This window comes from Sciurus carolinensis, chromosome 15, assembly GCF_902686445.1.
Source record: "Sciurus carolinensis chromosome 15, mSciCar1.2, whole genome shotgun sequence".
NCBI lineage: Eukaryota > Metazoa > Chordata > Mammalia > Rodentia > Sciuridae > Sciurus > Sciurus carolinensis.
In genome coordinates, this window is record NC_062227.1 from 42,685,423 (window position 1) to 42,712,419 (window position 26,997).

Genomic DNA, 26,997 nt, shown 5'->3' on the forward strand with positions numbered 1-26,997 from the left:
ACTGGTCTCTAGGATTAAGAGTGACCTTGGCCAATAACCAGCAATTAAATGATGATTCTTTCTTAATCACAAGACATTGAATTCAACAAATAACCTAAATTCAAGTGGAGGCAGACTCTCCCCTACAACTTCCAGTAAGAAATGTAACCCTGACACCTTGATTTCAGCCAAATCTGCCGGACTTCTCATTTGAGAGAACCATGAGATAATGAAATAGGTGTTATTTTAAGCACCTTAGCTTGTGAAAATGTATCATGTCTGCCACAGAATATGAATATGATGACTCAGGTATTAAGGGATCAAAATAAGAAAAGTTTTCTCAGACGTTAAAGCAATGGTTTTAAAGGAACTTAAGTTGAAACTTCTATTTGGTCATTTTAGGATCCTCATGCCAGTGAATCAACAAGGAAATAGTCGTGAACTCTACTGACCATAACTCTCAGAGGGAAATTGTGTCATTATATAATACAATTATGCATTTAGTACTGCTATGGCCTGAAACAAAAATAAATGGAAAATCACAACCTACACGAATCTCATGGACATGAATATTTGGGTCATATCAATAGCCAAGGAACAACAATAAGATGAGGTGTCGTTGAAGTCAAAGAGTAAGTAGTAGAAGAGTGCAGTTACAAATGCCAACTGCGATCATATAAACACTTACAGAAGGAAAGGACCACAGTAATTATGGTTATTTCTTCTTTGTTTTGATATAAATATGTCTGTTATACAGATATTTGTTTTCACATGTATTTGTAAGTTCTTTTTCAGTCCCAGCCATTTCTGGGAATATTTAACATGAGAAACAGTATTAGTCCTATGTGTAGGGACCCAACTTGAGCTGACAACAGCTGTCTTGAGTCATAGCTACCATGATGCCCTATGTAACCCTGGTCTGTTTTCCCTACATAATTTCCCAGCATACTTAAAGAACACAACCATTAGAGGGGTATGTGGATCTTTACACCAGACTCAGGTACCATCAGCACCAGGAATACTTCTGACATCTCTGATGTTAGCTCGAGATAAACCAGCGTGCATTCTGGCTTGGATGAAGCCACCTCTGTACTGACCACTTTATAAACACCCTCCTTCTGGCCCACATCTCCAGATCCACTGGTCTTGCTGCTGCCCAGAATCATGCTTCTGTTGGTAAAATCTTCTAACTGCATTCTGTGCAATCCTGGATCTGGCTGCCTCTTTCTTTGGTTTTATGGAAGCTTGGTTCTGGTTCTTATATGCTGGGAATGAGTTCTTCCAAAACAGTGATTTATGATATGGTAAAGGCTCAACAAACTTTTGTTAAATAATGAAAGTTTGCTTAGGAAATTTTGTTCTATAAATCTTCCTCATGTATTTTATAAGAAATCATTGATAATTATTTTAACTTGAACTCATTTTCAAGTATTATAAGAATGAGTTGTCTATTTTCTATGCTAAGAGAACTTAGTTTACAGCAGGCACAGCAAAACTATTCTCAGGATTCTATGAATATAATGTATCATACAAAAATATATAATGTTACAGATGTATTTTCTTTACTAACATTATCTGGAAATCTCACTTGTTTGTTGGATTTTTCACAACTATGTATTTGAAGTTATTTCCCATGCACAGAAAGTATAAATCTTTAACTTTTAGTTTTTAAATATTTATTGGATATATATGCCTCAGCATTTATATTTTTGAATAGTAATCAAAATGAATGTTTCCAAAAATAATATGAGCCAGAAGAAAATAAAAATGGTACACAGACTAATTAAAATTCCAAGGTCTGGGCAAAAAGTTTAGTGAAGTAAATATATTTAAATAAATATTATTGTAATAGTGTATCATCAAGTTTATCAATTTAAGTAATAAAAAGGATTATCTTAATTTTTTAAAAGCAACTGAGAAATAGTAATACCTTAAAACATGATCAAATTGTAGGGTTTTTAAATATGATACAAACTGAACAATGATAAATTTTTAGAACCTATGTTTAGCCACTACTATAGTTTTTACAATCCCCTTTACATTGCATTTAGTTAAATAAATAATATCTGGTAGATAACATGGTTGCATAGAAATAGACTCTTCCTCCATGGAGCTATAGTTGACCACTACACTTATATTACCTACAACTTTTATATTAACATGTTAATCTCCCCCAACTTGATTGTAGGTTTCTATAATAATCAAATATAGTACATATTCAATAAAAGTAAATAAAAAATAATAGCAACTGTTAGGATGAAAACTTAGATAGGTTTATGGGTTGAACAAGGAACTTAGGTTTGGCCTTGGGTAAAGCACTAACTTCATTAAACTTTATTTTCTCATGACTTAAAGGGCACACAACTATACCTTTCTCAATAGAGTAGTGGTCAAGATGAAAAATATATGATACAGAGATTAATATATCAATTTTACACCAAAGTACTCCTCTAGAAAAAGCTGTCCCTGTCTGCAAGGTGATTACAACCTGGAACAGAGGCAGTTCTTATAACAATGTTAAAATATACTATAGAGTGTAATCCTCTTTGGAATCCAGGGGAAGCAGAGAGGATGGACTGTCAAATCTAATAACGGGGTCTGAAGAGACTTTAGAGGAGGCAACAGGGATGTGGCAGAGAAAAGGAATCATGGAAATTAAAATCATCCAAAGAGTGACTTTGTTAAACAAAATTTAAAGCCACCCCAGTAATACATATCCATGTTTACTTGGAGAAGGATTTCATGTAGTAGACATTTTACTGAGGAGTGCTTCATTTAAAATTCTTCAGGGGAAAGGAGGAACTTTGGCTTGTGTAGAAGGAAATGATGGGGGGAGGGGGAGGGGGGAAGGTATGAGAGTAGACTGAGTCAGACATCATTACCCCCGTACATGTATGATTACATGAATCGTGTGAATCTACATCATGTACAACCACAGAAATGAAAAGTTGTACCCCATTTGTGTACAATGAATCAAAATGCAGTCTGTAAAAATTTTAAAAATACATAAATAAATAAACAATAAAATCCCTCAGGGTATTATAATTTCTCATAATTCCACATTGTCCAAAATACCACAATGTTTTTTATATTTCTAAAGTAATTTCTATAAAGTCTTATTTAACATAGATTTCTGAATTGGTTTAAGAAATTAGCCTTTAAAATATATCAGTGTATTTCCTGAATATAACATTAACTTCTTTACCAAATACCTCTAATAGCCACAGTTTATCTAGCAGATAAATATAACATTAAGCTATATTTAAGTATTTATACCTCCTTCATTCTTGATTTACTGAGCCTGAGTATATTCATTCATTTGCATACTGTCTTAGTTGATACAATTATAATACAATATATAGGATAATTTATAATGAACAGAAATTTATTTCTGGCTTGTGGCAAGGGCCTTTTTGCTGCATCATGACATAGCAGAAGGCAGAAGGGCAGAGAGACAAAAGAGGGCCAAAATCACCTGTGTATAAAGACATTAATCCCTCCCATGAAAATAGAACCCTCAGGCCCCAGTCACTTCTCAAAGGTCCCACTTCTTAATATTGTTACAACAATTAAATTTCAGCATGAGTTTTGGTGGGAACAAATATTCCAAGCATAGCCTTAAGTAAATGTAAATTAACCTTTAATACATAAGCACCAACATTTATTGAGTGCTTCCTATCTTCCAGGCAATTAAATAAACACTTTGTAAGTATCTTAGATAATCTTTATAATAATCATACACTTAATGGACAATTGCCACTTGATAATTTCCTAACTTAATAAAATAGGTAAACCCTGGAGTCAGGATTAGAACCAGGAGCCATCCGACTCCAGAGGTTGGTCCGTTGACTACTGAAGTGTGGTGCTGGAACACGAACAACATCTTATTTTTTATCCCTCTGCACAGACTCATGGGCAAGTATCAGTGCTTACTCCTAAATTCAAGTAACTACCTAATGCTAATCTAATAGCTTGACATTCATCATTACCAACTTCTGAAACACACATACACACACACACAAACACACCACTCACTTTTTCCACACCCAATAAAAGCAACTGTACATTTCTATTTTGTATTTGCCATGCTACACCTTCCTGCTTTCTTACTTTCTTTTTGTTCATCTTCTTGCTTTCTCCAATGAAATCTTTACATATTTATATAATCAAGTTCATTCAACACTCAATTTACATGATGATAGTAAGCACGCTTGTTTCATTTCTCTGATTAACTTTTTCTGTAATATTTGATTATATGCAAATAAAACACAATTTCAACCATCTATACTAAATAAAGGGTTAGTAAAGTATGTAATTCTAGATAAAACATAATTCACATATGCATCTACATAATCTCCTACTATTTTCTAATTGATCTTTTATATTTTATCTTTGGATTGCTGAAGCCAGACTACATGGGTTTTATAGCTAACTCCCTTGAGCTAAAAGATTATACTGCCACACTCAAAAATTTTGATACTAAAAAGGACCCATGAGGCAGAGTTCACCTTGTCATCGAGAGATTGTTAGACCTCTCATTCCAGGACCAGTCTGTGAACATCACAGTCAATAAGTATGTGACTTCATTCTGCTTCTCCTTTGGTCAAGCTTCTCCTTTGGACCTTCTTCCATGTTTGTATTTCAGGCAAATATATCTCCACCAATGTTATCATCCAGAAGCATGGATACTTTCGCCTTGAATCCTTACCCCAGACTCTGGAATAGAACTCAAGTAGTTCTCATCTAGTAGTCAAGTATCCCGGATCATGCTTGACCATAGGGTAATAACTCAGTAGCTCACCAAACTCTCTATATTTGAGTTCTATGGTAAAAACCCACTACATTGATTAATTTTTCCTTTTTCTTTTTGGCCATTTTTTCTATTTCTCTTACGAGAACTGTAAGATATATGTAATTTTGAATATTTGTCTGTGTCCTCCAGAGTCTGAAATGAGGGCACGGACTTATGTTCTTAGATAAATGCATGGCTATTTCAGCAATAAGATATATAGTACAGAATTAACCTTACCTAAAGAGAGTCTTGGCCTTTGCTTTACATGTTGGGAGGTGATCTTTAAGAAACTCTCTTTACTTATTGGGGATGGGGTGGCCACTGGACAGTCTCACACTGTAATTTATGATGGAGACATTGGACCACACAGTATCAATTCCAACCTATGGAAAATATGATGATTAGCCAACCCCAGGAGGAACTGGAGACTAAAGATCAGCCAAGCGGGTAATATATAATTGAAAATGTGGACACCAATGACTTCCCAGGCTCCCAGTCCTCTATGTGTTTTGTCTCACAGAATGGGAGACAAGAGATAATATTGTCCTTGGCTTCACAGGGAAGGATGAGCTGGAACTCTGCATCCAGACCCTCCTGGACTCTGAGCTATGTTTCCCCTTGGCTAATTTCAATTTGTATATTTTCTTCATGGCAGGACTATAATAACCAGCATATGGTTTCCTGAGTTCTCTGAACTTTCTAGCAAATTTTCAAACTTGGCAGTGACTGTGGTGAACCCTGAATTTGTAGCCAGCTGGTGTATGAGGAGTGGGCATGCCCTCTGACTGTGCAGTATGTTTAACTTCTGCCTGTTTAAGGTACAGTGCCACCACATGAAGATATCGAGAGCTGAGCTCAAAAGCAACTATGAATTCAGGGTGTAAATGCTGGGGTGCACTCTCTTACCTCTTCACTTCTGACAGTACCCTACCTTGCCTGTCTCCCATCACACCCATCAGATGGACCTGGCCCAAACTGGAAGACACTTTGGTCCTTTGTGCCTAAATGAATAGCTGCTTGTGAACAGAAGCCTCATTTGCTAACATTTTGGGAAAACCTTGATCTAGTGTTTGTACTCTGCCTTCAGAACACTTAAATCACTCAAGTTTTTGTTAGTCCTATTGGGCTTATTCTGGTCCCTCCACCATACCCACACCCACCCCAAACAAACACACAAAAAAGAGTAGCCAACACAAGGTCATCTGGCACTTGTAGCAATAATATCTGACAGTTTGACTGTGTACTGAGGGCTTTCAGGATATTTGGTGAAGTAGGGAAGATCTTAGAAAAGCAACCCTTAGATTTGCAGATGTGCAACTTAAATGCTGCGTGATTATGGGAAAGTCTTGTTCAGCGTCTCTCAGTTTAACTTCCTCAAAGGCAAGTGTAAAATTAGAAAAAATGAAGCGTTTTCTGCCTACCACACTGGGTTGCTTTGCAAGGAGATAATCCTTTCACTTGAACCCTGAAATAGCAACTAAAGAGTTGCCAAAGGTAGGGAAAAAAAAAAAAAGATCATCTATCTTAAAGCTGTTCTAATTCAGAATTCAACTCTAATCTCAACCTATAGGCAATAATGCAGAAATTTGAGTCAAAAGCTAAAAATATTTTTTGCTAATTTTTTTTGCTAGCAAATTCATTGTCTTTTTCCATAAAGTGTGTTTCACATTATAAAAATCAACAAAGGTTATCGAAAAACATTTTCATTATTTTATATAGTACTGAAAATGAACATGACACTGTACAATAGTTTATATATTCCATTTCCTTTCTCTTTATAGCCTATTTCATTTTCTCTCAAACTGTTATTATTATCATGGCACCCAAATTTGAGAGATGCAGCTCCCTCAGGAGGTCAGGTATACATGTTCTCTATAAGCAAATAAATCAGACAGTGGGAGGGCTATTTGGGTAATGTGAACAATATGCCCCACAGGACACTGAACAAGTCACTTTTGTGATATTTGTCAGAGCATTAGGGCCAGATTCAAAACTCCTAAGTCTAAAAGGAACATGTGGTGCTGTTACATCTGTGGAAAGCCACTGCTAACTCACTAAAGACAGAGGAGAGCCTGCCCCTCCCTCTCTCTCTCCCCCACTCCCTCCTCCTCACTCTTCCTCTCCCAGGTCCCCAACTGTCTCTCCTATCTCTCCCGAAAAACTTAAAGAAACAGAAGCAGGAATTCTTGCTGACTGAAAATAATTCCCTGCCTTTTGGTGGACCACTTTAGGCTCAGATCTATGCTTATGAACCTTATAACCCTGTAGATCTCTCATTTCTGCCGTGTTAGATACAATTTTTCTGAAAGAAAGGAGTGGTGACCTTCCTGAAGGTAACAACTCAGAAGGTCCTTTGAATTACATGAACAACCAAGATTAGAAATATGTGTTATGATCTTCAGCACTGTTTAGTTAATTTTAAGAGATGTATATTTTTAAACTATGGATTATAGTTTAGGCATTGAAGTATAAGACCATAATTATAATTACGTGATATAATGTGATTTTTGAAGATGCCTTTATTAATGGTACAGGTGACACAACACCATACCAAATCTTAGAGGTTCTAGTAACTTGCTTGTTTTTTAAAGACTTTTTTGTAAAAGAAAAAGTGACACCTTTGTCTAGTATGAGATGACTATATTTATGTGGGTTTGTCTCTGTGTCTTCTATCCTGTACCATTGGTCTATCTGTCTATTTTGGTGCCAATACCATGCCATTTTTGTTACTATTGCTCTACAGTAGAGTTGAAAGTCTGGTATTGTGATACCTGCTGCATCACTCTTCCTGCCCAGGATTGCTTTGGCTATTCTGGGTCTTTTGTTCTTCCAGATGAAGTTCATGATTGCTTTCGCTATTTCTATGAGAAATGTCATTGTGATTTTAATTGGAATTGCATTAGATCTGTATAGCACCTTTGGAAGTATGGCCATTTTGATAATATTAATTCTGTCCAAGAACATGGGAGATCTTTCCATCTTCTAAGGTCTTCTTCAATTTCTTTCTTTAAAGTTCTGTAGTTTTCATTGTAGAGATCTTTCACCTCTTTGGTTAGATTGATTTCCGAGTATTTTATTTTATTTTTTTGAGGTTATTGTGAATGGAGTTGTTTTCCTCATTTCCCTTTCAGATGTTTCATCACTTATATATAAAAATACTTTAGATTTATGCATGTTGATTTTATATCCTGCTATTTTGCTGAATTCATTTATGAGGTCTAGAAGTTTTCTGGTGGAGTTTTTTGGATCCTCTAAATATAGAATCATGTCATCAGCAAATAGTGACAGCTTGAGTTCCTCTTTTCCTATTCGTATCCCTTTAATTTCTTTAGTCTGTCTAATTGCTCTGGCTAGTATTTCAAGGACGATGTTGAATAGAAGTGGTGAAAGAAGACATCCCTGTCTTGTTCCAGTTTTTAAAGGGAATGCTTTCAGTTTTTCTCCATTAAGAATGATGCTGGCTGTGGGTTTAGCATAAATTGCCTTTACAATGTTGAGGTATGTTCCTACTATTCCTATTTTTTTCTAGTGTTTTGAGCATGAAGGGGTGTACAATGGAGAAAAGATAGCCTCTTCAACAAATGGTGCTGGCAAAACTGGAAATCCATATGCAGTAAAATGAAATTAAACCCCTATCTCTCACCCTGTACAAAACTCAACTCAAAATAGATCAAGGATCTAGGAATTAGGCCCAAGACACTTCAACAAATAGAAGAAAAAGTAGGCCCAAATCTCCATCACATTGGCTTAGGACCAGACTTCCTTAACAAGACCCCCATAGTGCAAGAAATAAAAGCAAGAATCAATAAATGGGATAGATTCAAACTAAAAAGTTTTTTCTCAGCACAGGAAACAATCAATAATGTGAAAAGAGAACCTAAAGAGTGGGAGAAAAATCTTTTCCACACACACTACAGGAAGAGCACTAATCTCCAAAGTTTATAAAGAACTTAAAAAACTTTACACCCAAATTACAAAGAACCCAATCAATAAATGGGCTAAGGAAATGGGCAGACACTTCACAGAAGAAGATATACAGGTGATCAACAAATATATGAAAAAGTTCTCATCATCCCTAGTAACTAGAGAAATGCAAATTTAAAACACCCTAAGATTTCATCTAACTCCAATTAGAATGGTTATTGTCAAGAACACAAGCAATAATAAGTGTTGGCATGGGTGTGGGGAAAAAGGCACACTCAAACATTGCTGGTGGAGCTGCAATTGGTACAGCCATTCTGGAAAGTAGTATGGAGATTCCTCAATAACCTGGAATAGATCCACTGTGCTTTATTCCAAAAATCCTCAGAATAGTGAGCAGTGTATGTTATGTAGTAGAAATTCAATGTATATTTATTAATTAAACTGAACAATTATCCTTGTCTAAACCTTTCCAATGTGAACTCTGAAAGTGCCATTCTTTGGAAAACAAGCTTAGACAATACTTGATCCTCATTACAGGGTACTGGAAACAACTGTTTCCATTAAGTAAATCTGACCTAGAATTAAAGAAAATTAGTATTTCAAGGCCCCATATGCCAGAAGGTGTTCCTTGAATAACCCTAGCTCTCCATTATTGCCTCTAAACCATCACTCCTCCAGACTCATATAAAAATATTTGTTTTGAATTTTATATTGTTTAAATTGTCAATTAATGGATTTCTGTTCATTTTTTCTCTTCTTGTCTATTCCTTGATTCCCATCATTCTGTTTTACTTCAGTAGCAATCTGGATGACCTCTCCAATGTTTTAATCTTAGAATTTATGGACTCAGTCAAATCAAGTTAACTTAAATTCCAAGTTCCACTAATATTCACCACAGTCACCTTCTGACTGTTATCACCTAGCATGACACCATCGCTTTGGAGGATTTGGCTTCTATACCTCACTTCCTGACTAAACCTCTCAGTCTTTGCTTCCTGACTATAAGCCCTCAGTCTTTTGCTTCCTCTAAACTTCCTCCCTTTTCCATCTCATGCTCATCCAGTTAGGTCTGTGTCCTGGTATGTCTTCTCAGTCTTCCCTGTATTATTAAGATTTCCTGAAGCCTCTGATGCACTGCCCATGCATATAATTTCCACAACCATATCTCCATTCAAGCCCTTGTTCTGTGAATTCTAGATCCTTATGTTATATTGGGTACTGAGCTCTGAATAAATCCTCCATGGGTATGTCAAATTTGATTAAATCCAGTTTCAAATCTATTTCTCAATCTGCAATCTCTTAATTTTTAGATGCTGACACCATAAATCATCTGTTGTTAAAGTCAGAAATATATGCGTGCACATGTGTATATGTGTGTGTGTGTGTGTGTGTGTGTGTGTGTGTGTAGAGAGAGAGGGGCATATATATGGACAAGTCCTCTCACCATCAGTACCCAAAGAGTCAAGTTCTGTCTATGTTAATAAAATCAAAAAGAAAACACACTTTCATTTCACTGGAAACTCTTCATTTCACCGCAAAATTTATGCTAGCACATCTAATCCAATATCATACATGCTTCTCCAACTTACAATTGATGGTGTTCAACTATTTTTATGTTAAGGAATACATAAAAAACATTTACCTCACCACACTGGCATAAAGGAACATGCTTCTTTGATGGAAGAGGCATTTGAGCCCAATTTCCAACCTTCTTAGGCCCTTACCAAATGTAAGGGCTGACAGGATCAAAGTCTCAGTTTACCTACAGTCTACTAGTGTCAACAACAAATTAGAGAAAATATCTGCTAACTTCAGTGGTATTCTTCTCAGTTGCTTTGTGAGCTTTGTTACCTTTCTGATCAACTGTTCCTAATCTAACTCACACATACTCCTAAGTATGACATTAGAGCCTTCGACATGTGGCTTGCACCTGTAGGTATGACCTTTCTTCCTCTACAAACATTATAAACTACCTGACATTCCCTAAATACACACTAATTTGTGACACCTGTATGTCTTTCCTCCTGATATTTTCACTACTTGAAGTATTCTTTCTTGGCTATTTGTTTCAATTTTCTAAGACTTGGTTCTGTCCTATTCCTAGCAAGACTTCTCAGATTTCTTCAAGCCTTTTCTCCAAGGTTCCAAAGAATTCTGTGCATAAGGTAAAACAAAAATAGCATTTATTACAACTTGTTTTACTTTACTTATACCTCTTCCTTCCACCGTTGCACAGGAAGGCTAACTGAGAGAAGGGGTTGCTTTTCATTTGACACTCTCAGAATCTTATGTAAATTCTGACATTCAACACATGACTTCAAAATAAATAAATGCATGGATAGATGGATGGATGGATGGATGGATGGATGGATGGATGGACAGACAGATAGCTGGGGGAAAGTGTCATTTATTGCTGCCAAAGAAAACTGAAATATAAATTCCAATCTTTCACTTTTATGAGTTGCATCACCTTATTTGGACTTTAATTTAGCAAATGTTGAGGACTTATTATGTCCTAGACATTGTGATGGATTCTGGAAGTACTTACAAGAGTGAGGCATAGTCCTCTCCCTCAAAAGCTTCATCAATTGGAATGGGAACCAAACATTAAAGTAAAACTGTGCCATGAGTATATAATACAATCTTTACTTCAATCTTTTGATTTTGCTAGAAAACAAATCAGATTTATAATTTGCAAACAAATAAATGAACATATAAATTCCTTCTACTACTAAAGTTCTTTAAGAGTATTCTAAAGCTGCCTTCTCTGATTCTTTCCATGCTTTTGCTTCTTTCACCTTTATATTTGATCTTCCGCTTTCACCAATGGACGGATACCACTCTTTCTGTCATTGATGCTCTCCTAACAGCCAGATCAAGAATGTGACTCAACACTTTGGTAATGTGTGGAGTTGGATTCGCACCTCTCAATTAATCTCATGTTGCTGGATGGGAAGAACAAGCTCTGGGAGGCTGGGAAATTGACTTCTGAGAGTGCTCCAGTTGGCTGGTTCTGCTGTCTTTACGCAGGGCAAGAAAGACAGAAAAAAAAGCAGTTCTCCAGGTGTTGCAAAAGTTAAAGTTGTATTCTGGTGGGGCTATGGGAAAGCACTGCTGATTCATAAGATGAAGCTAACAAGAGCTGAAAAGAGACAGCAGGCTGCAAGGAAGCCCACAGACAACAGGCAGAAAGATGGTTCTTCTGTGATCTTTTGGTCTCCCTCTAGGGCCCCCTATTGGCGGAGCCTGACTTAGAGTCAGTTGACAAAAGAGAGTCTGCGGAGTTCCAGCCCTTGGACTCACCGAGGTGAATACATTAGAGCACAATGGAGAGACAACAATGTAACAACTAGCATCCCAAGGTTCAGTCTCCAAATGTTCTCCTAATATTGTTCTTCAAAGCTTTAATGTGCTCAGAGTGACTGATGCAGAGTTCATATTCCATTCTTTCTCCTAAACTCTAACTTCATCTGGTGAATTACTGGGAATATGTTTCCACTTACATATTCTCTAGAATGTCCAAAACAGGCCATATTCTCATAAAATCCTGGCATCAAAAGTTCTTTTCATTGTAAAAGTCACATAGTGTTTGCCAATAAAACAGAAACGTACCATCTCCTATATTTTATTCTGTTCTTCACATATCACATCCTATTTGACATCAGTCTTTGTTAAGTCTTCAATCTAGTTCTTGTTCTACCAGTGCGTCATCACTCCCCTCTGATTCCCACAATACTGTTTTGTAACTTATATCTGCAACTTGTGCTTTCAGTTCATTTCTGTTCATCTTATATAATGCTATCCAATTGATCTTGCTATAGTCTGCCTCTGAGCATATTATACTCTTTCATGGAAAATTCTTCATGTTTCCCACTATTTTACAAATTAAGTATAACCCCTTCAACTAGATCTTTGTGATATATTGTGACCCTACATTCTCAGACTTATCTCTCATTGTGTATTTATGTTACTAATAAAAGAGCACTTAGAAGGAAATTCCTAAATAACCATTTTTGTGTAATTTTCTAATCGTTTTCATAAGACATATTTGTAATGTTGAATGGCAGATCATAGCATATGTTCTTTTACAAGATTTTGAATATATATTGCAAAATTTCCATCTGGAAGGAATCTACAAATTTGCATTCCCAATGCAGCTATGATAACTCTGAGTATTTGCATAATTTTTTCTTACCCAATATTAAAGTATCTAATTGTTGTATTAATTCAGGTCTTAGATTATCAGAAATGTTTAGCAATTTAATATGCATATTGCTTCTGTGAAATATATTTTCATAATTTCTTGAATATTCTGTATTGCTTTTTCATATGTGAAAATTCTTAAAAAGCTAAGGACATTATTGCATTGCCTGCCATATATTTTGTAATTATTTTCTTCTTCCTAATGAGTCATTACTTTCAACTTGTTTCTAAATTTTGCTTTCCTGACATAATTTGTTTTAGCATTGAGTATTTCTTTATCTTAATTTATTTAGTGAGTTTATCAACATTTGCCTTTATAGTCCCTACTATTAATGTTATACCTAAGTAACAGTCACAATCCAAAATAATTTCTGATCATAAATATTTTTAGTAATATTTTGATTTTGTTATCAGGATTATTATTAATTTTCTAGGCAGGACATGAAACCATTTTTATCTTCCTAAATTGTCTTCCTATTTCCACCCTGGTTCTCCTCTAAACCAGTAGCATCTCAGTGATTCTCTTAAAACATGTCAGGACTTATTATTCCTCTGTCCTCAAACCCTAAAATATGTCCCTGCTTCATTCAGAATAAATGTCAAATTCCTAAAAATGATCCACATTATCTTAGTGGCTATTCTCCCCGTACTGACTCTGCCCCAAGCTTCCTGATTGTCTTGCTTTCCCTTGAAAGTATAGGCATGCTACCATCTTAAGGTCTTTGCCCTAGAAATGCTCTTCTCTGAGATATCTGTATAAACTCCATGTTATGGTTTAGATGTAGTGTCCTCCAAACACTCACATGTAAGATAATGCAAAAATGTTTAAAGGAGAAATGATTGGGGTGTGAGAGTCCTAACCCAATCAATGAATTAATCCCCTGATAGGGATTAATTGAATGGCAAATGAAGTGATAGGGTGTGGCTGGAGGAGGTGGAGCACTGGGGGCATGACTTTGAGGCATATATTTATATCTGGTCAGTGTAGTCTCTTTCTCTCTCTCTCTGCTTCCTGATCACCATGTGGGCTGCTTCCCTCTGCCACATTCTTCCACCATGATGTTCAGCCTAACTTCAAATCCAGAGAAGAGGAGTCAGCTGCCTGTGGACTAAGACCTTAAAACCATGAGCCCTTAAATAAACTTTTCCTTCTCTACAGTTGTTTGGGTCAGGTCTTTAAGTCACAGTATAGAAAAAGCTGACTAAAATACTCCACATCTCTCTTAAGAGTCTACTCACATGTAGCCCTCCCAAAGAAATTTATATATTAGTCAGGGGAAGCTCACTGCTTAAACAAACAACCTCAAAATCCCAGTGTCTTTGAAAAGTTGTTTGACACTAATGTGAAGGACAAAATTGGAAACTCTCTTAGTATGACAAAGGGAAACCAAAAGAGATTTCAATAGTACAGAAAACAGAAAACAAAATGTAAACCAGGAATAACGTTATAAAAATTTTGAAAATCAAAGCAAATGCAATAAAAAATAATCATGGAAGATATAAACAGAAGCAAATTTTCTAAACCTTGAACTTAAAAATTATGAGTTCAAAGATTGAATGTCATATTGATCTGAGCAAAAATAATGAAAAATAGTTAATTTAAGGTACATAAAGGCAACATTTTAGAATATTACAAATGGATGAAAAATAAAATAAATATTCAGGAATGAAATGTCATCTCTAAGGGCCATAAAATAATACAGCTTCAGATTTCTTCTCCACCAAACTAAATAAACAAATCAAAGAAATATGAACAGTTTTTTTAAGGAGAAATAACAATGAAAACAATAAAACTAATGACTTAATATACACACATTTTCTGCCAAACTGTTCTAAGTGCCACTGTTAACACATTTAATTCTCACAACAACCTTAGAAGGCAGGTCTTACAATTACCCTCACTTACAGATAAGGATTGAAACTGAGATATGAAGAAATTTATGCACTCCATTTTTTGTTGTAAGTTAAGACAACTTGGGAAAAGAGAACAACTCAATTGTTTAAAGGGAAAGATACTGAAATATGTAGAATAATCAATTAAGAAATATATCAATATTAAGATCTCTGAAGTAGGCAATGTGATAGTGTTGAGGAATTGTTAACAAATATGAAATCCCACTACACATGTAGAATATAATATAAACAATTTTTTACCAAATGGCACAAAATTAAACACAAGAAGCTGAACACTTTGGAAGTGGCAATTTATGTGTTAGCAACAGCAGCCACATGTTCATGATAGGAACGCAATAATTTTTGGAACAAAAATTTGTTTCCACAGCAAGGAAACAAGGCAGTAGAGAAAGGAGAAGTAAAATGGGTTAATTGTCCATAGTGCTGAGGTAAGGTAAAGGTTTTTGATTTATTACTCTGACAATTAATAAAAAAAAAAAATTAAGATTCCATTTAATCACTTGAAACAAGATCATTGATATAGTGTTTCTATATCATATTATTATCAATTATAAAATCAAACCTCAAATGGTCAATATAACAAAAAAAGACAAAACTGATAAGTGAGGTAATAATAATGGGGATCATAAAACAATCATGGAAATTGAACTATCTAAAAGAATGGGTTAAAAAGACACATCTAGAAACTAAGCCAGAATTTTTGCTATTAAAATACAAAATTAAATTAGTATCACATGCAGAAAAGCAGAAGTTAATAATATTAACTTTGAAATAACACATAGTAGAAAAGTCATTTTATAAAAATATTATAATTCAAATGATCATAACAGGACTTAAAAGAAAAAAAGTAAAATTTGCAGGAAAAAAAAATTAAGTAGGAAATTCAATGTACCACTAGAAGACTATGACAAATCAAGTAGACTAAAATATAACAACTTTTTGATATGAATCTTATAATTAAATCGGTTGAATTAATGGTTTCGTTTGCTCAAAAGTTACCTATGGAGCAAAAATTGCAGGGATCATATTTGATTACCAGATTCAAATTAAATAAAAATCATTTCACATAAATTTAAGTAACACCTGTTACCCTCTGCTCACAAACTGATAGAGAAGAAAAAGTCCTCTAAATAATGATTTGTTTTAGCTATACATTTAATTGCCTTTTTCCTCAAAAAAAAAAGACAACTAAATTCCCTAATTGTGACTGTGTCCACAAAGAAGGGAAGACATTAAATGAGTGTACTATATATTTAAACATCAAAAATTACTTTCAGAGGGAGAGGAATCGTGCTCTCCAACACCAATCCTCAGAGTCTGCCGCTCCTTTTTTCTTGATTCCAAGAGGCTGCTGTGGAGCTTCCTGACCCCCGCACAGAGGTCAGATGCTGTCACTGAGCCTGCCCCCCCACAACAAGGTCAGAGGCCGGTAGTTGAGCCTACCTGCCTGCCTGCTCCCCTACTGCTGAGGGACACTGTGCCTGCCTCTGTGCTGACTCAGCACAACCTTGCTGGGGCTCCCCAGCTTCTTTGGAGGTCAGTGCAAGCATTTTGAATTATTCCTGAGGGCGTGGCCATCATCATTGGAAGGGCAGCTCCCTTCCTGAGACACCTACAGGAGAGTGGAGACCCTTCGACAGGTACCTCTATTTACTCACTTATATCCTACACCCTTTCCCATCCTCTTGTTCACAACTAGAAATATTGTAAATAGTAATTGAACTGATCCTGTTTATTTTAAAAATGTTAAAGTCTTTATAGGGGCTATCTGGTTCAGGGCTACATTTTCTTTGTATTGGGTGCTATTGGTATTGATCTCCCCTTCAAAGGAGAGGTAGTGGAAAACTGCAGGGTCATAAAAAAGTCTGCAGGGAGCAAACTTCAGTTCCTCTGATCATCACTGCTAGAGGGGAATATACAGAAACAATATGAAAAAACAGGGGAAGAAAGTGTACCTAACAAACCAATATGCTATTGTGATAGACTGCGATGACAGCATGGCAGTAGAAATGACAGAAAAATAGTTTAGAATCTGCATGATTAAAATGAGCCATGAAGCAAAAGATGAGATAAGAGAGCAAATGCAGGCAATGCATGACCATTCCAGTAGACTGTTAAAAGAACAAATGCAAGAAGCAAAAGAACACTTCAATAAAGAGATAGAGATTCTGAAAAAAAAAAAAAAAAAAACCAAACAGAAATACTTGAACTGAAAGAAACAATAAACCAAATTAAAAACTCAATAGAAAACATCCCCAACAGAATAGACCTTGTGGAAGACAGAACCTCAGACAATGAAGACAAAATATTCGATCTTGAAAATAAAGTTGAACAAACTGAGAAGATGTTAAGAAGTCATGAACAGAACCTCCAAGAATTATGGGATATCATGAAAAGATCAAATTTAAGAATTATTGGAATTGAGGAAGGCACAGAGATACAAACCAAAGACATGAACAACCTGTTCAATGAAATAATATCAGAAAATTTCCCAAACCTGAAAAATGAAATGGAAAATCAAATACAAGAGGCTTACAGAATACCAGGTGCAGAAAATTACAACAGATCCACACCAAGACACATTATAATGAAAATACTTCACATACAAAATAAAGATAGGATTTTAAAGGCTGCAAGAGAAAAGCCTCAGATTACATATAAGGGGAACCCAATATGGATATCAGCAGATTTCTCAGTGCAGACTCTAAAAGCAAGAAGGGCCTGGAACAATATATTTCAAGCTCTGAAAGAACATGATGCCAACCAAGAATACTATACCCAGCAAAACTAAACTTCAGATTTGACAATTAAATAAAATCTTTCCATGATAAACGAAAGTTAAAAGAATTTACAAATAGAAAGCCTGCCCTACAGAACATTCTCAGCAACATAACTGCCATTCTCTAATTAATGGAATGCAATCAGAAATGAACAATAAAATAACAAACAAAAACTACTCATATACCTGGAGACTAAATAATATGCTACTGAATGATGCAATGATAGCAGAAGACATCAGAGAAGAAATAAAAAAATTCTTAGAAGTAAATGAGAACAATAACACAACATATCAAAATCTCTGGGACAGTATGAAAGCAGTACTAAGAGGAAAGTTCATTGCATTGAGCTCATACTTTAAAAAAATAAAGTCAACGACTAAATGACCTAACATTACACCTCAAAGCCCTAGAAAAAGAAGAAAAGATCAACACCAAAAATAGTAGAAGACAGGAAATATTAAAATCAGAGCTGAAATCAATGAAATTGAAATAAGAGAAACAATTCAAAAGATTGACAAAACAAAAAGTTGGTTCTTTGAGAAAGTAAACAAAATTGATAAACCCTAGCCACACTAACAAAGAGAAGGAGAGAAAAAACTCAAATTACTAGAATTCATGAAGAAAATGGAAAGATTACGACAGACACCATTGAAAGACATAATATAATTAGAAGTTACTTTGAAAGTCTACACTCCAACAAAATAGAAAACATCGAAGACATCAACAAATTTTTAGAGACAGATGATCCTCCCAAACTGAATCAGGAAGACGTATGCAATCTAAACAGATCAATTTCAAGCACTGAAATAGAAGAAACCATCAAAAGCCTACAAACCAAGAAAAGCCCAGGACCAGATGGATTCTCAGCCAAATTCTACAAGACCTTTAAAGAAGTACTGATACCAATACTCCTCAAAGTATTTCAGGAAATAGAAAAGGAGGAAACCCTTCCAAATTCATTCTATGAGGCTACTATCACTCTGATACCAAAACCAGACAAAGATACATCAAAGAAAACTTTAGACCAATATCCCTGATGAACATAGATGCAAAAATCCTTAACAAAATACTGGCAAATTGCATACAAAAATATATTAAAAAGATAGTGTACCATGATCAAGTGGGGTTTATCCCAAGGATGCAAGGTTGGTTCAACATCTGGAAATCAATAAATGTAATTCACCACATCAATAGACTTAAAGTTAAGAATCACTTGATTATTTCAATTGATGCTGAGAAAGCATTTGTTAAAATACAGCACCCCTTCATGCTTAAAAACACTAGAAAAAATAGGAATACTAGGAACATACCTCAACATTGTAAAGGCTATCTATGCTAAGCCCATGACCAACATCATTCTTAATGGAGAAAAACTGAAAGCATTTCCTCTAAAAACGGGGACAAGACAGAGATGTCTCTTTCACCACTTCTATTCAACATCATCCTTGAAACACTTGCCAGAGCAATTAGACAGACCAAAGAAATTGAAGGGATACAAATAGGAAAAGAAGAACTAAAGCTGTCAGTATTTGCTGATGACATGATCCTATATTTAGAAGATCCAAAAAACTCCACTAGAAAACTTCTAGAACTAAAAAATGAATTCAGGAAAGTAGCAGGATATAAAATCAATACGTGCAAATCTAATGCATTTCTGTTCATAAGTGATGAATCCTCTGAAAGAGAAATTAGGAAAACCACTCCATTCACAGTAGCCTCAAAAAAAAAATTAATCTAACAAAAGAGGTGAAAGACCTGTACAATAAAACTACAGAAGATTAAAGAAAGAAATTGAAGAAAACCTTCAAAGATGGAAAGATCTCCCATGTTCTTGGATAGGCAGAATTAACATTGTCAAAATGGCCATTCTATCAAAGACACTATACAGATTCAATGCAATTCTAATTAAAATCCCAATGACATTCCTCATAGAAATAGAGGAAGCAATCATGAACTTCATCTGGGAGAACAAGAGACCTCGAATAGCCAAAACGATCCTGAATAGAAAAAGTGAAACAGGAGTTATCACAATACCAGACATTAAACTATACTACAGAGCAATAGTAACAAAAATAGCATGGTATTGGCACCAAAATAGACAGGCAAACCAACAGTACAGAATAGAAGACACAGAGACAAAACCACATAAATACAGTCACCTCATACTAGACAAAGGAGCCAAAAACATACAATGGAGAAAAGATAGCAAGTTCAACAAATGGTGCTGGGAAAACTGGAAATCCATATGCAGTAAAATGAAATTAAACCTCTATTTCTCACCCTGCACAAAACTCAACTCAAAATGGATCAAAGACATGGGAATTAGACCAGAGACCCTGCACCTAATAGAAGACAAATCTTCATCATGTTGGTTTAGGTTCAGATTTCCTCAATAAGACTCCCAAAGCACAAGAAATCAAAGCAAGAATCTATAAATGGGATGGACTCAAACTAAAAAGATTTTTCTCAGCAAAGGATACAATCAGGAATATGAAGAGAGAGCCTATAGAGTAAGAGAAAATCTTTTCCATATGCACTTCAGATAGAGCACTTATCTCCAAAATTTATAAAGAATTTACAAAACTTTACACCAAAAATACAAAGAACCCAATCAATAAATAGGCCAAGGAACTGGACAGACACTTTACAGAAGAAGACACACAGGCAATTGATAAATATATGAAAAAGTGTTCAACATCTCTAGTAATTAGAGAAATGCAAATTAAAACAACTCTAAGATTTCATCTTACTCCAATTAGAATGACTTTTATCAAGAACACAAACAATAATAGATGTTGGCGTGTATGTGGGGGAAAAGGCACACTTTTACATTGCTGGTGGAGTTGCAAATTGGTGCAGCCACTCTGGAAAGCAGTATGGAGAATCCTCAGAAAACTTAGAATGGACCCACCTTTTGACCCAGTTATCCCACTTCTCGCTTTATACCCAAAGGACCTGAAATCAGCAAACTACAGTAATTACAGCCACATCAATATTTATAGCAGCTCAGTTCACAACAGCTAGATTGTGGAACCGATCTAGATGCCCTTCCACAGATGAATGGATAAAGAAACTCTGGTATATATACACAATGGAATACTATTCAGCTATAAAGAATAATAATATTATGGCATTTGCAAATAAATGGATGGAATTGGCAGATATCTTGCTAAGTGAAATAAGCCAAGTCCAAAAAACCAAAGGCCGAATGTTTTCCCTGAGAAGTGGAGAATGATATATAATGGGGATGGTGGGGTGGGGAATGAAAGAATAATGGGGGAACTTTAGAATATGTAGAAGGAAATTAGAGGGAGGGGGGTATGAAAAATGGTGGAATGAGACAGACATCATTACCCTATGTACATGTATGATTACACAAATGGTATGAATCTACATTGTGTACAACCACAGAAGCGAAATGAAGTACCCCATTTGTGTACAATGAATCAAAATGCAGTCTGTAAAAAATTAAAAGCTAAATAAAAATAATAATAATAAAAAAATTATATTCAGCATATACTTGATCATTTAAAGGGGTTTTTATTAATCATTAGATGAGAAAGAATGAACCAGAGTAGAAAATTCAACAGGTTAAAACAAGAAAAAGAAGAAAAAAGATAAATAAATAAATAAAATTATAAAAACCATTCAAAAGAAATAATCAATAAGCTATAATTAATTAGAAAATGAAAGTAACTAACCTGTATAATAAAGAGTTTGAAATGTATAAGAAAGAATCAAAATGCAAAAATTTATCAAGACTAATCAGGTGAAAGGAAAAAAATGACAATAAACAAAAGAACAAAGGATGAGAAAGGTTAATGCACAAGAAAAGAAGCATCACTATCAAAGCAGAAGAGATAAACTATATTTCACCACAATCTGTGACAATAAATTTGCAAACTTTGTTCAAATGATCTTTTCTAGAAAAATATAGCTTTCCAATATTGATAACTGGAAAACATCAATCACACAAAAAAGCAAAGAAAGAAGAAACTGAATATATTAATATAAGCTTTCCTTTAGAAAAGGACCAAGTTCACCTATTTGTTGGGACACAGTTCACCATTATGTATATATAGTTCTTGAAACAACTTTTTAAAAAAATGTGTTCTAATTAATTATGACAAAAGAATGCATTTTGACACATTGTACACAAATGGAGCACAACTTCAATTCCTCTGGCTGTACATGGTGTAGAGTCATACTAGTCATGTACATGTACATAGGGTAATAATGTCATCTCATTCCACCTTCCTTCCCATCCCTACACCTGCCTCCACGCCCCTCACCTCTCTCACCATTGGATAGATCTTCCAAACAAAAACTACACAAAGAAACTACAGAACTAAATAATACAATCAATAATTCAGACTTAATGGGCATATATAGAGTATTTCATTTTGTAGCTGCTTTTATCTGGAACTACTTTTTCAAAGATGACTATATGGCAAATACAATGTCTTCTTCTAAGGCAAAGGTTGAACAAGTTTGCCAGAGGTCCTCTTGTAGAATTAGGGATTCCTACATTCAGAGTTCAGAGTTCGTTAGCTGTGATGGCAGAAATTTACCCATGTATCATGCACACAGATCATTTCACAACACACTCCCTGAGACTTGGCGCCCAGGGGATCCTACAAGAACTTGAAGCTCACACTACCTGGTATGTAGAGAGTATGAGTCCTCTGTCTCTCTCAGCCTGAGTTCCCTATCCTCTGCCAGTATCTTTGAGACTGCCATAAGCTGATTTGTTTGCTTGCAAGTGGAATAAAATCTCATCCCCTTTGCATATCTTGATATATCATGGGAGAATTTCTCAGACCTTTAAGGAACTGAAATACCCAACGCTATTTAACATAGGAAAGGGTGCGGGTGGGGGATTCCAGTTTTATTTTAAAAACTGAAGTAAGTCTATGAAACCAATATCTTTAACAAAGTACAAAATAGAAGAACTACAGATATTCTAAGTTAAATTATTACAAATTTAATCCAGTAACGTATTAAAATTTTAATAAATCCTAACCAATTAAGGTGTATTTAAGAATGCAATTTGGCGTTTCGAAAATCCATATAAAGCGATCCAAGATGGCGGCCTAGAGGGAGACTGCACCCCCAGTCGCTCCAGAACCCAGGAGTTAAGAAGGGGAGGCATTGAGAGACTCGGACTGAAATAGAGCCACAGGTGAGTCTGCCCACTGGGTAAAGCTTGGCCCGGGTGGCAGACCCAGATAGAGGTGGCTTATCAGAGCCGGGCAGGGCAGCTAGAGTCATCCACAGGCAGCCCTGCGAACTCCGGCGGTGGGCCCCGCCCACACAGCCAGCTTCTCCAGGTTCTCGGAACGGAACTGGCCCGCTAGTGAGAGCCTTTCTGACCAGAACAAGCTCCGAGTCCCGGAGACACTGCAGCGCAGCGTACTCTGGCACGCAAGCAGATTCAGGGACCAGGATAGGGCAGCCAGAGACCTCCCCAAGTAGCCTGGACCCCTGCGGTGGGAGGTGCCTTTCAAGTCTAGCTTCTAAGACCAGACAGCCCAGTGAGAGGTTTTCTACATAGAACCAGCCACAAGTCCCCGAACCAACGGAGAGCTTCGATCTGCAAGCAGCCTCTGGGATCAGGGCAGGGCAGCCAGAGACCTCTTCAGGCGGCTCTGCCCACTCCGGCTGCAGGCTCTCTTCACGGGGCGATCCAAGATGGCAGCCTAGAGGGTGACTGCACCCCCAGTCGCTCCAGAACCCAGGAGTTAAGAAGGGGAGGCATTGAGAGACTCGGACTGAAATAGAGCCACAGGTGAGTCTGCCCACTGGGTAAAGCTCGGCCCGGGTGGCAGGCCCAGATAGAGGTGGCTTATTGGAGCCAGGCAGGGCAGCTAGAGTCTTCCCAAGGTAGCCTTCCACACTCCGGCAGTGGGCTCCTCCCACACGGCCAGCTGCACGGTGCAGGCCCACAGTGAGAGCATTTCCGCACAGAACCAGTTCCAAATCGTGGAACCAGTAGGGTGCTAGGGGCAGTTTTCTTCGGATGCGCTGCTTTATCAGATTCCTCCAAGACATCAGGCTACTGAAGGCTGGGAGGTGATACACTGGAAATCTACCGGGACACTATAAGCCAATAGCGGAAAACTGCAATATCTCAGGGTCCCACTGACAACTGACCAATATGAGAAAACAAGGGAAGAAAATGTCCCAAACAAACCTAGATACTACATCAATAAAACCCAATGACAGCACAGCAGAAGAAATGTCAGAAAGGGAGTTCAGAGTGTACATAATTAAAACAATCAGGGAAGCTAATGAGGAGATGAAAGAGCAAATGCAGGCATTGAAGGAGGAGATGAAAGAGCAAATGCAGGCATTAAATGATCACACCAATCAACAGTTAAAAGAGCAAATACGGGAAGCAAGAGATCATTTCAATAAAGAGTTAGAGATACTGAAAAAACAAACAAACTGAAATCCTTGAAATGAAGGAAACAATAAACCCAGTTAAAAACTCCATAGAAAGCATAACCAATAGGATAGAACACCTGGAAGACAGAACCTCAGACATTGAAGACAAATTATTTAATCTTGAAAGCAAAGTTGGCCAAACAGAAAAGATGGTAAGAAATCATGAACAGAATCTACAAGAATTATGGGATATCATGAAAAGGCCAAATTTAAGAATTATTGGGATTGAGGAAGGCTTAGAGAAACAAACCAAAGGAATGAACAATCTATTCAATGAAATAATATCAGAAAATTTCCCAAATCTGAAGAATGAAATGGAAAACCAAGTACAAGAGGCTTATAGAACTCCAAACATACAAAATTACAACAGACCCACACCAAGGCACATTATTATGAAAATACCTAACATACAAAATAAAGACAGAATTTGAAAGGCTGCAAGAGAAGAGAATCAAATTACATTCAGAGGGAAACCAATAAGAATATCAGCAGATTTTTCAATCCAGATCCTAAAAGCTAGAAGGGCCTGGAACAACATATACCAAGCCTGAAAGAAAACGGATGCCAACCAAGAATCTTATACCCAGCAAAACTTACTTTCAGATTTGACGATGAAATAAGATCCTTCCATGATAAACAAAAGCTAAAGGAATTTACAAAAAGAAAGTCAGCATTACAGAACATTCTCAGCAAAATATTCCATGAGGAAGAGATGACAAACAACGATGCAAATCAGCAACAGGAGGCGCTAGCCTAAAGGAATAGCCAAATAAAGGAGAAACCAAATCATGTCAGAAAACAAAAATGAGTCAAATGACTGGGAATACAAATCATATCACAATAATAACCCTGAATGTCAATGGCCTGAATTCATCAATCAAAAGACACAGACTGGCAGATTGGATTAAAAAGAAAAATCCAACAATATGCTGCCTGCAAGAGACTCATCTCATAGAAAGAGACACCCATAGACTAAAGGTGAAAGGATGGGGAAAAACATACCATGCACACGGACACAGCAAAAAAGCTGGAGTATCCATCCTCATTTCAGATAATGTGGACTTCAAACCAAAACTAGTCAGAAGGGATAAAGAAGGACATTACATGCTGCTTAAGGGAAGCATAAATCAGCAAGACTTTACAATCATAAATATCTATGCCCCGAACATTGGCTCATCCACGTACATCAAACAAATCCTTCTCAATTCCAGAAATCAAATAGACCACAACACAATAATACTAGGCGATTTTAACACACCTCTCTCACCACTGGATAGATCGTCCAAACAAAAACTGAATAAAGAAACTATAGATCTCAACAACACAATCAACAATTTAGACTTAACGGACATATATAGAATATACCATCCAACAAAGAACGAATACACTTTCTTCTCAGCAGCACATGGATCCTTCTCTAAAATAGACCATATTTTATGCCACAAAGCTACTGTTAGCAAATACAAGAAGATAGAGATACTACCTTGTACTCTATCAGATCATAATGGATTGAAATTAGAAATAAATGACAGAATAAAAAACAGAAACTTCTCCAATACCTGGAGATTAAATAATACACTATTATATGATGAATGGATAACAGAAGACATCAGGAGGGAAATAAAAAAATTCTTAGAAGTAAACAAGAACAAAGACACATCATATCAAAATCTCTGGGACACTATGAAAGCAGTATTTAGAGGAAAATTTATTTCATGGAGCGCATTCAATAAAAGAAGAAAAACTCAACAAATAAACGACCTAACACTACAGCTCAAAGCCCTAGAAAAAGAAGAACAGAGCAACACCAAAAGTAGTAGAAGACAGGAAATAGTTAAAATCAGAGCCGAAATCAACGAAATCGAAACAAAAGAAACAATTGGAAAAATTAACAAAATAAATAGTTGGTTCTTTGAAAAAATAAATAAAATTGATAAACCCTTAGCCACACTAACAAAGAGAAAGAGGGAGAAAACCCAAATTACTAAAATTCGGAATGAACAAGGAAACATCACAACAGACACGACTGAAATACAAAACATAATTAGAAGCTATTTCGAAAATCTATACTCCAACAAAACAGAAAACCTCGAAGACATCAACAAATTTCTAGAGACATATGAATTACCTAAACTGAACGAGGAGGACATACACAACCTAAATAAACCAATTTCAAGCAATGAAATAGAAGAGGTCATCAAAAGCCTACCAACAAAGAAAAGTCCAGGACCAGATGGGTTCTCAGCCGAGTTCTACAAAACCTTTAAAGAAGAGCTCATTCCAATACTCCTCAAACTATTCCATGAAATAGAAGAGGAGGGAACCCTCCCAAACTCGTTCTATGAAGCCAATATCACCCTGATACCTAAACCAGAAAGAGACACATCGAGAAAAGAAAATTTCAGACCAATATCCTTAATGAACATCGACGCAAAAATTCTCAACAAAATTTTAGCAAATCGCATACAAATATATATTAAAAAGATAGTGCACCACGATCAAGTGGGTTTTATCCCAGGGATGCAAGGTTGGTTCAACATTCGGAAATCAATAAATGTCATTCACCATATCAACAGACTTAAAGTTAAGAATCACATGATTATTTCAATAGATGCAGAAAAAGCATTCGATAAAATACAGCATCCCTTCATGCTCAAAACACTAGAAAACATTGGGGTAGTGGGAACATTCCTTAACATTATAAAGGCAATCTACGCTAAGCCCATGGCTAATATCATTCTAAATGGTGAAAAACTGAAAGCATTCCCCCTAAAAACTGGAACAAGGCAGGGATGCCCTCTTTCACCACTTCTATTCAACATCGTCCTTGAGACTCTAGCCAGAGCAATCAGACAAACCAAAGAAATTAAAGGGATACGAATAGGAAAAGAAGAACTCAAACTATCCCTGTTCGCTGATGACATGATTATATATTTAGAGGAACCTGGAAATTCCACC

General features: G+C 36.1%; 1 protein-coding gene across 1 annotated transcript in view; it reads right to left on the reverse strand.

Moving 5' to 3' along the window:
- Nucleotides 1-26,997, reverse strand: part of Ccdc178 (coiled-coil domain containing 178) — a 356,910-nt gene that overhangs the window by 198,377 nt on the left and 131,536 nt on the right. The gene's annotated exons all lie outside the window — the stretch shown is intronic.